Source organism: Trichomycterus rosablanca, chromosome 3 (assembly GCF_030014385.1).
Source record: "Trichomycterus rosablanca isolate fTriRos1 chromosome 3, fTriRos1.hap1, whole genome shotgun sequence".
Classification (NCBI taxonomy): Eukaryota; Metazoa; Chordata; class Actinopteri; order Siluriformes; family Trichomycteridae; genus Trichomycterus; species Trichomycterus rosablanca.
Genome location: NC_085990.1, coordinates 25,290,720 through 25,302,832, shown reverse-complemented (window position 1 = coordinate 25,302,832; position 12,113 = coordinate 25,290,720).

Here is a 12,113-nt window from a genome sequence, read left to right as displayed (position 1 = left end):
TCCTGATTCCTTGAATTGTTTAATGATATTTTGCACTGTAGAGGGAGTAATATGCAAATCCTTTCCAATCTTTCTTTGAAGTTCATTAGTTTTAAACATTTCAATTATTTTCTCACACATTTGTTGACAAACTAAAGATCCTCTGGTCGGTCACCTTTGCTCAATAAAGGCTCAGCCTTTCCTGGATGCTGCTTTTATACCAAACCATGATTACAATCACCTGTTGACATCACCTGTTTAAAATCGCATCATTATTTAGTTTTTTCACCTCATTACTAGCCCTAAATTGCCCCGTCCCAACTTTTTTTGAAATGTGTTGCAGGCCTGAAATGCAGGAATTGATGTTTATTAATAAATTAAATGAAGTTGAGCAGACAAAACATGAAATATCTCAGGTTCATCCTGTCTGCAATCAAATAAAAGTCAAAGTAAATGTAAGGAACAATACATTTTGGGCAAGGAGCCAACCTATTGCATATCAATAATATTTTACCTATTGACTTGCTTATTCACTACCATACTTACACCTAGGGACAATATACAGAAGCAAACATACTTACTGGTGTGATTTTTAGACAAACATGCCTTTGATAAACTAAACAATTCTACGCTGTAAAAGCTGCAGTGTAAATGGCAGCAAATTCCCTGCTGTTAATTGGGTAAAAATGGATGAACCTGCACTCTGAATCTGAATCTTCAGTCCAGGAGGAAATGTGTTTTCATGTGGCACATAAGGACGGCTCAGCGTCTGTTTCCACATCAGAGAGAGATGGGCTTGTCACTTTGCTCTTTACCTGCGTTCCCCCTTTCCTCTGACAGTACACCTGATTGTTCACTGCTGTCTTTGATGTATAATTTGGAGGTGGAGTTGAGATGCCAGGCACATCGTGGCACAGAACAAAAGCAAATGGTTTAAAAAAAAAAGAAAACACAGACAAGTGCTTCCACAATCCCAGTGAGGGAGGGGGGTTGCAAAGCAGCAGGACTGAAGGTTGTTAGTGCCTGTGGCTGTATCTGACAAGATAAGCAGAGCTGGAGTTCATCATCATCCAATCCAGCATCACTCTGTGCAAACTAAACACAATTTTCATACATTCCATATACACCTGCAATTCATTCCTGGCCTTACTCCACCACTCACACAACTTCTCACCCCTGATCCTTACATTATGCTTTCTCATTCACCCTACTTTTCTGTATGTACACACTGTACATACACTGATCAGCCATAACATTAAAACCACCTCCTTGTTTCTACACACATTGTCCATTTTATCGGCATCACTTACCATATTGAACACTTAGTAGTTCCACAATTACTGACTGTAGTCCATCTGTTTCTCTGCATGCTTTGTTGGCCCCCTTTCATGCTGTTCTTCAGTGGTCAGGACTCTCCCAGGACCACCAGAGAGCAGGTATTATTTGTGGGGTGGGTTATTCTCAGCACTGCATTGACACTGACATGGTGGGGGTGTGTTAGTAGTGTGTGTTGTGCTGGTATGAGTGGATAAGATGCAGCAGCGCTGATAGAGTTTTTAAACACCTCACTGTCACTGCTGGACTGAGAATAGTCCACCAACCAAGAATACCCAGCCAACAGCGCCCTGTGGGCAGCGTCCTGTGACCACTGATGAAGGTCTAGAAGATGAACTCAAACAGCAGCAATAGATGAGCAGTCGTCTCTGACTTCACATCTACAGGGTGGACCAACTAGGTAGGAGTATCTAATAGAGTGGACAGTTAGTGGACACGGTATTTAAAAACTCCAGCAGCATTGCTGTGTCTGATCCACTCATACCAGCACAACACTAACTGCCAGGTAAGAGAGATTTACAGATCATACACTACTGCGCCTAACAAGACACCTAATGTGGAGCAGGTTGATTTTGGTTGATGTTTACATTTTCGGCACTTAGCAGACGCCTTTATCCACAGCGACTTACAGTACTGGGACAGAATACAGTCTGAGCAATTGAGGGTTAAGGACCTTGCTCAAGGGCCCAACAGCAGCAACCTGACGGTGGCAGTGAGAGTGGTGGATTTGAACACAGAACCTGTGCGTACCACACAGGTGCCTTTACCGGGTGAGCCACCAGGCTATTTAGAAATAGGACCCAAATGCTTAGTAGTCTGATCGTGAAACAGATATTTAAACTCAAAAAACAAAAGACTTTGTGAGTGGGACTTGAAGCCAGGTCGTTGCATTACTGAGAAAATGCTCTACCACTTAGCCAAGCAGGCTCTGTAGAAAGTGTCTTGACTCCGGTGGGTTAAAACCCAATAAGCTAAAAAAAAAATACAAAAGGAAAATACAAAAACCACCCGTTTTGGGGAAATGATTAAGCGGGAAAAACTGAGAACAAAGGACTGCCAGGGGAAACACTGGCCACCTCAACATTCCCAAGGAAGAGGAAATTATAACAAAAGACTTTCCCAACAGAAGAGTACAACTACAGTAGATTAACTGAGAGAATAAAAACTGATATTTTAATATTTACTAACTTTATACATATTTTCTTCTTTTTTTGCAAGAGAGAGGAACTTGAGACAAGAGAAAAATGAGGGTGAGGGTGAAAGCTCTCAGCCCTCTACCCAGAATACGGGCTGTTTGTGTTTGCTCAACATGAGACAAAGACCCAGCAAGTTCTGACTGCTTCTCTGTGTCTTTATAGACCTGTGCACAGGTGTTGTGTTTTAGGCCTGATTGCCGGCTCACTGTTGACCCCTAGTGGCCGGAGTCTGACCAGCCCCAGAGCCAACCCTTACAGAATCACAACATTTTAAAGTTTTTTTGGACCTGGATTACTGCAAAGTTGTTATGAGACAATGTTTGACTTTAAATCAAATCCTTAATAAATAAAGAGAACACAGAAATATTAAAGGTTTTCATTTTAAATGTATGCCTAAAACACAAATATCTTAGCTTATATTTACACTTATACTTTAATTTGGATTAATGAAGAAAAATTATGAGATGTGTTGGTATCTCAAAACCGGAAAGATGGTTTTTTAATAATCATTTATTTAAAAGGTGGAAAGTTTACACAAATAACACAGTTACTGTGTGTATGTTTCCATTACATTATGTTGATGGATTGCATAAGCTTCAGGACAGGTTAACCATTGACTTATTACGATACCTCTGAGATTATCTGCAGTAAACTGTAAGACACAGCAATGCTGATGGAGTTTTAAAATGCAGTGTCCACTCACTGTCCACTCTATTAGACACTCCTACCTAGTTGGTCCACCTTGTAGATGTAAAGTCAGAGACGATCGCTCATCTTTTGCTGCTGTTTGAGTTGGTCATCTTTTAGACCTTCATCAGTGGTCACAGGACGCTGTGCACAGGGCGCTGTTGGCTGGATATTTTTGGTTGATGGACAGCCAGTAATTGTAGAACTACAAAGTGCTTCTATATGGTAAGTGGAGCTGAAAAAATGGACAGTGTGTGTAGAAACAAGGAGGTGGTTTTAATGTTATGGCTGATCAGTGACCACCAAGGTCAAATCCAATAGACACCACTGACTAGCTAAGGTGGTGGCTGAGGTGTGGAGATTCACATGAAAATTAGAATGACTTTCTGTCTGAGGCCTCACCGCTTGCTAATAAACAAGACGCAGCCTGTCACTACTGCACACATGCTGGCAGGGGCGCATGACAGTCAGCAACCGCCCTGTGGCTATCCTGTTGTACAACAGGATGGTGCAAGTGGCTGAGGGATGCACTATGCAACAGAAAATAGGAAACAACTATATTGAGGAGATAAAAAAAATTGAGTTGAGCTACAATCTCTTAGATCTGATTGATGCTGCATTTGAATCAAGTTAACATTTTGGCTCTTGAGGGGGACAGCATGTCTCGCCACGTAGCTTTTTCTTTGGATTTGTCCCTGTTTCTAAAAATGACCATTTATCATGAGCTGTAGTGGCTTTTATAATGCAGTTATGGCAGTGGTTATCAGTGCTTTCTGCTGTAACTGCACTGGGATGGACATTAATGATTCTAGGAAAAATGGGATGACAAATAGTACTGTTATGCCTGAGCAACACAGCAAGAGGCTCATAGAGAGTAAATGGGGATACAGGCTGTGGACAATAAATGCAAACTTTGGAATTCAATACGTTCTAACACCATTCTTTTTTTTTTTTGCCTAAACGACTGAAACATTTACCTACATGTAGGGCTGGGCGGTATATCACAAATATCGATATATGCAATATTACTTTGTACACAATACTAAAAATGACCATATTCGTTCGACCATATCAAGTATGCTTACGATACACAGCCATTTGAGAATGTTTAAAACAGAGCACAAAAGCGCTGTGGAGCATGCTCTCTTTCGAGCATGAGCGATAAAAACAAGTCAGAGAACGACTCTTTTCAAACAAATTATTCATTGGAATCGAATCAGGGAGCTGTGCTCTTATTGATGGTAAAGACTCATTCGTTTTGCTCACTCTATTTCATTATAGTGTTGTGCGTAAACAACTCAATGAATCAGTGTGCATGTGTTACAGAGATTCAGTCGTGGTTTAAGCCTTAAAAAACAGCTGTATAAACCAATCAGAGCTTCCGAATTCAGATTCTGGGCGGAATTTCAGTTGTTATTCTAATCCAAAGCAAGTTATGCTATTTTTTTTTGCATTTCTCCAATGAGTTCTCCAAATATATATACAGTGCCATCAGAAAGTATTCGTACAGACATATTTAAAAAAACAATTTGAGTATAGTTTTCTTTTAAAAAATCTACATAAAATAGCCCATAATGACAAAGTCATATTTTCAGACATTTTTGAAAATTTATTAAAAATGTAAACATTTAAACATAATAGGTACATAAGAATTCACACCTATGGCTTAATATTTTGTTGGAGCACCTTTGGCAGCAATCAAGTCTTCTTGGGTATGTCTGTACAAGCTTAGCACACCTGTTTTTGGGCATTTTCTCCCATTCTTCTCTGCAGATCCTCTCAAGCTCAGTCAGGTTGGATGGGCAGCGTCTGTAGACAGCCATTTTTAGGTCTTTCCAGAGATGTTCAATTGGATTCAAGTCCGGGCTCTGGCTGGGCCACTCAAGGACATTCACAGACTGCTCCTGAAGCCACTCCTTTGTTATCTTGGCTGTGTGCTTTGGGTCATTGTCGTGTTGGAAGATGAATCGTCGCACTAGTCTGAGTTCCAGAGCACTCTGGAGCAGGTTTTCTTGAAGAATCTCTCTATATTTGGCTGCCGTCATCTTACCCTCTATGCGGACTAGTTGCTCAGTTCCTGCAGCAGAAAAACATCCCCACAGCATGATGCTGCCACCACCATGCTTGACAGTAGGGATGGTGTTAGCCAGGCGATGAGCAGTGCCTGTTTTTCTCCAGACATGACGCTTGTAGTTCAGAAAATTTTGATTCCTCTGGTCTGAGAATCCTTAAGGTGCTGCCATGTGCCTTTTAGTGAGGAGTGGCTTCCATCTGGCCACTCTACCATAAAGGCCTGATTGGTGGAGTGTGTTAGCAATGGTTGACCTACTGGATGGTTGTCCTATCTCCACAAGGGAACACTGAAGCTCTGCCTTAGTGACCATTGGGTTCTTGGTCAGCTCTCTGACCAAGGCCCTTCTTCCCCGATTACTCAGTATGGCCAGATCTAGGGAGGGTTCTGGTGGTTCCAAACTTCTTCCATTTCCGAATAATTGAGACCGCAGTGCTTTTCGGGACCTTCAATGCTGCCGAAATTTTTTTGTATCCTTCCCCAGATTTGTGCCTTGACACAATCCGGTCTCGGAGGTCTGAATTTACCACAGGTGGTCTCCAATCAAGTTGTAGAAGCATCTCAAGGATGATCAGTGTAAACTGGATGCACCTGAGCTTAATTTTGAGCGTCATAGCAAAGGGTGTGAATACTTATGTACCTATTATGTTTAAATGTTTACATTTTTAAAAGATTTACAAAAATGTCTGAAAACATGTTTTCACGTTGTCATTATGGGCTATTTTATGTAGATTTTTTAAAAGAAAACTATACTCAAATCGGATTTTTAATATGTCTGTAACGTAACAAAATGTGGAAAAAGTGAAGGGGTGTGAATACTTTCTGATGGCACTGTATATATATATCTGTGGTCCAGTTCCGATATGCTCACATGCCCATTGTTGGTGCTTTTGGCGGTGGACAGGGGTCAGCGTGGGCACTCTGACTGGTCTGTGGCTATGCAGCCCCATACGCAACAAACTGTGATGCACTGTGTATTCTGACACCTTTCTATCAGAACCAGCATTAACTTCTTCAGCAATTTTAGCTACAGTAGCTCGTCTGTTGGATCAGACCACAACGGGCCAGCCTTTGCTCCCCACGTGCATCGATGAGCCTTGGCCGCCCATTACACTGTTGCCGGTTTACCACTGTTCCTTCCTTGGACCACTTTTGATAGATACTGACCACTACAGATCCAGTCGTCTAGCCATCACAATTTGGCCCTTGTCAAACTCGCTCAAATCCTTACGCTTGCTCATTTTTCCTGCTTCTAACACATCAACTTTGAGCATAAAATGTTCACTTGCTGCCTAATATATCCCACCCACGAACAGGTGCTGTGATGAACAGATAATCAGTGTTATTCACTTCACCTGTCAGTGGTCATAATGTTATGCCTAATCAGTGTATATATAATAGTGTGTAGACAACACTGACACAGTACTTTACTAGAATAAAACATTATCCATGTCATTTACTTTAAGGGCACTAAGACTATATAGTATAGTTCCAATGCACTGTGACCAGAGACAAAAATAATGCCTTGTAAAAATCAAGCATTATATCATATCTGAACAACACATATGCCAGGATGAACAATGCCAGCTGTGATGGATAAAACATGTCTTTTAAAAATATGAAAGATTATATGTTGGACACCAAGGCAAGACATGATTATCTTTATACAAACAGCATTGCTAGTGTTAGCATGTAAAAATAATGGCATAGGGCAGTTTATTTGGGTTTGTAATTTATTTATAGCAGGACTAAGGAAAAGCAGACTTACACCCCTTTAACTAAAACAATGACTTCCTCTGACACCATTATTTTGATGTGAAAGACTCCTTCATCACTAAATGCACTGTATTGACAAAAGTATTTCTAATTCTAGTTTCTAAATTGTTAACATTATTAATTCATTCATTCATGTGGTGCCTGGTTTACCACCGCTTTATCCTATTCAGTGTTGCAGTGGATCTAATTCACTAGGTAAAACGTAGGATACATTCTGGGCAGGTTGCCAGTCCATCACAGGGCAAACACACACACACACACACACACACACACACACTTAAGGCAAGCATCTCCAAATAACCTGACTGCGTGCCTTTGGAGACTGGAGCACCCAGAGAAAACTTACGCAAACACAAGGAGAACATACAAACTCCACACAGAAAGGGTCCAGACCACTCCACCTGGTAATTGATTGCACAGCCTTCTTGCTGTGAGACATCAGTGCTACCCACCAAGCCACTGTGCCACCCACTTGCTAGGAATTGCAATAAATCAAGTATATAAAGGAAATTATATGATTTTGCAGAAATAGTTTGGGGAAGGATTTTTCCTGTCCCTGACTATGAGCCTGGGCACAAAGCAAGGTTTATAAAGACAAGAAAAGCTTGGCTTTAAAGTCCTGACCTCAGTCCCACTAAACAACTTTGGAGTAAACTGGAACAATTTGTATAATCATTAATAATAATTAAAATGTGATTTTAGGTAGTTTGACCAAAAACACCTTCTTGTAAATGTACAGCAAATGTGCAGCTACAATTAATAAATAAATTCATAGTTGATAAATGTATTAGTAGATTGTACTAAAAAAAAATATGACTATCACTGAATGCTGGACTTCTGATGCTCAGGTGGCACAGCAATAAATTATGCTAGCGCGCTACTACTGAGATCCAGGGTTTGGATCCCAAGTGGTGCTATTGGCCGATCTGGCGTCCACATACAGACATGATTGTCTATGTCTTGAGGGACAGGTGATGGCCGAGGCCCCATGATGGATTGGCATCCTGTCTGGGGTGTGTTACTGCATTGTGCCAAGTGATTCTGGGTAAATCAGACCCCCAACAACCCTGAACAAGATAAAGCATTTGTAAAACATGGAAATAAATAAACTTAAAAATGGATTGGACATAATTGGGGATTGCCAACACCTGTCTATATAAGGTCCCACAGTTGACAGTGCATATCAGAGCAAATTCCAAGTCATGGGGTCAAAGGAATTATCTGCAGACCTCAGAAACAAGTGTGCCAACCTCAAAGCTTCTTGAAGCTGTAATTGCTGCCAAAGGTGCATCAACCAAGGATTAGGCTAAGGTGTGTACAGATATGTAACCCCTAAATAAACCATTTTTGTCAGTAAAATAAAATTGCATATTTTCTAAACCCTGTTTTCACTTCCTAATTATTGGTGATTGTGTGTAGATGTTTGAGGCAAAAAATGAACTCAATGTATTATAGAATGAGTCTGTAATGTAATAAAACGTGGAGAAGGCGAAAGGGGTGTGCAGACTTTCCGGCTTGACTGTATTAGTAAACCCCCTTGTACACATCTTTTGTTTTCATTTACCCTCAAATTGTACTTTAGTCATTCTCTGACTGCAGTGATGTATTCAGACGTCATTCTGCCTCTTCTCACCATGTTTTAGTCCATGAGTCACTACTATAATTATTTGGCAGAGTTTCAGCACTCAAACAAATGCTAGATTATGTTGAGTACTTAGCAAGGGTCTGTGACCTTCAGTCCATGTAATTGTGTAATTTCATTCATAAAAATAGAATGAAAACACAGGTCCCAGATGAGCACTCACATCCAGAAGTCTGATAGAAAATAACAGATTTAAGCAATCAAATTTTGGCGATATTTGTGTGGAAGGCATCCTCTGACAGAATAAGAAAGTTTTCCAACATTAGTATTATAATTTTGAAGCCGAAGCTGGAGCTGGAGGTGAGACTCGGGGAAGCCTGTAACGAAAAATGATGATTCACCAGCATGTAGACTGTTCCGGTAACAATGGGTGATGCAGTTAACATGGTTAGCTGACTTTAACCAATGTGACCAACTGATATCAAGCTTTCTCCGTACATAAAATCTGACTAACTGGGCGTCTATATAGAGTTACCAGTTATTATAATGAGGTGGGAATTTGGTTTTATTCTGTATCCCCATAATTTTTCCAAACCTATAATCAGTGTTTTTAGACAAAAAGATTATTTTTTTCCTGTCCTTCAGAACCTGCAACAGAACCTGCTTCCACTAAACGTACTAGAAGCATTTAGCTAGTATTTTTAACACTCCACCATACTCACCTGTGGTTACGAAACAAACATCCTTATCCACGCTGGTTTATTTTAGCTCAAAAAAGTGTCTTAGTTATTGCCCTACATTTAAACACAATATTTTTATGACTTTAAAAGGACTTTGTACTTACAAACATAAAAAGTATGCCATTTTAAGATTAAAAATATATGTTCAAACAGAACATGTCTTTTTGAACAAACATCGCAATGTTTAACCATGTTTAACCACATTTTACAAGTCATGGGGTCATTAACAGCACAAACTATGGAAAAAAAAAACAGGCCATGTAAAATGACAGAGGTCGCCAACTTTCTACAGTCAATTGCTACAGACCTCCAAACTTCATGTGGCCTTTAGATTAGCTCAAGAACAGTGTGTAGAGAGCTTCATGGAATGGGTTTCCATGGCCGAGCAGCTGCATCCAAGCCTTACATCACCAAGCGCAATGCAAAGGGACGGATGCACTGGTGTAAAGCACGCCGCCACTGGACTCTAGAGCAGTGGAGATGTGTTCTCTGAAGTGACGAATTACGCTTCTCCGTCTGTCAATCCGATGGACGAGTCTGGGTTTGGCGGTTGCCAGGAGAACGGTACTTGTCTGACTGCATTGTGCCAAGTGTAAAGTTTGGTGGAGGGGGAATTATGGTGTGGGGTTGTTTTTCAGGAGTTGGGCTCAGCCCCTTAGTTCCAGTTTAAGGAGCTGTTAATGCTTCAGCGTACCAAGACATTTTGGACAATTTCATGCTCCCAACTTGGGATGGCCCCTTCCTGTTTCAACATGAAACAGTGCACCAGTGCACAAAGCAAGGTCCATAAAGACGTGGATGAGCGAGTTTGGTGTGGAAGAACTTGACTGGCCTGCACAGAGTCCTGACCTCAACCCCACAGAACACCTTTGGGATGAATTAGAGTGGAGACTGCGAGCCAGGGCTTCCTGTCCAACATCAGTGTCTGACCTCACAAATGTGCTTCTGGAAGAATGGTCAAAAATTCCCTGTGGAAAGCCTTCCCAGAAGAGTTGAAGCTGTTATAGCTGCAAAGGGTGGGCCGACATCATATATACCCCATAGAATGGGATGTCACTCAAGTTCGTATGTGTGTGAAGGCAGACGAGTGAATACTTTTGGCAATATAGTGTATGTGATATTGTGTGTACAAATATATATATTTAGTAAGGGTGTGAATACTTTTGTTCAGACATGTGATTGTGTGTGTGTGCAACCACAAAGCCATGCTCTGCAAATGCTAATGTATAGCTAGATGATTGCTATGGAAACATGTTGTTGTTAAAGAGTTGCTAGGCAGTAAGATGATGCCAAGTGGTCGCTAGGGTATTGCTGGCCAATTGCTAAGGTAGCAGTTAATTGCTAACACGCAAGTATTGCTGGGTGGTTGCTTACTTTTTGCTATGTAGTTGTCAAGGTGTACAGAGGTTGGAAAGCTGTTGCTAGGTAGTTGTTAAGGTGTATGAAGTAACCGAGGCAAATCAGGAGGTTAATAAGCTGTTACCATTTGGTAGCTAAGGTAGATAATAGATGGTTGCTAGGGTGTTCCTAAGCGGTAGCAGTGGTTATGGTAATGGGTTGATTGCTAAGGTGTAATTTATTTATGCAGTTGATAAGCTGTTGCAGGTAATCACACTATTGTTTTCCATTATTATTATTATTAATAATATTATTAGCATTGTTATTATTATTATGCCCATTTTTTGTATTGCTTTCTTTGTCCGCAATTTTTGAGATATCAATGCTGTTCCAATGCTAAAACGTCCTTTTCATTGATTACACCATGGCTTTTATACAGCTTTTGGATATGCGTACCCGTTAAGCCAATCACACTATTGTTATCTGTTAGTCTAACTTGTATTATTCTTCCTTTTGTTATATTTTTTCACCTATTTTCAGTCTGGCTTTGTTCATCTGCATCCGTTTCAACTCTAAAACGTCTGTGTGCTGTTAAAATAGTTAACATGATTAATGTGTACTGTCTCTTTAGAAGTCCTTTGTTGAATTGGTTAGTGAATGGGAATGTAGCAAAGCCTCATAAAGTTCTGCTCAGAATATCAATAACCATCTGTTACATTTCATGCCTTTGGATGCACTGTTGTTTGACCCTACTTTCAGCTAACCACTAAAGCAGAACTAAGCATCCCCTTCAGCATGGCATTTGAAAAGGCCTACGAAGCCAATGCTAAAATAAAATATGCTGAAAAGGAAATGCAGATTAAAATGCAAAAAGCATGAAAATATGCTTAGACAGCACAACTGGATGTCCTAAATGCTGAAAAAATAGCAGCAGCAGTGGTTGCAAAGTCTAAAGCACTTGTAGCAGCTCTTGCATTCAATTAAACTGTGAGATAAAACATGCAACTATGTTCAAGAGCAAGCCAGGCTACAGGCTGATGCTCAGCCAGATCCATTCCCAATGCAAGAGACATCGTGGTGACCGCCTGTGCCATATGAATTGCAAGGCCTAGCTATAGACAGGGGCTTTCCTCACAGCAAAGCATATGCACAGCCTCCTTCTGAAGTTGAAACACAATTTATGAGCGGGAACACAGTCAGCGTAAAAAGACATGTTACCAACTTTGATGCAAATGCTAACAGGCAAACAGTAATCACAGACCATCCAGGTTTTAGAAATCAGAAGGGAAGGCTTATTTAGGCTACATCAGGCCACCTGAAGTGGCTAGGCACAGAGTCAAGGGAACAGGCAAAATGGATATACAGTCAAGCCAGAAAGTCCGCTCACCCCTTTAACCTTCTCCATGTTT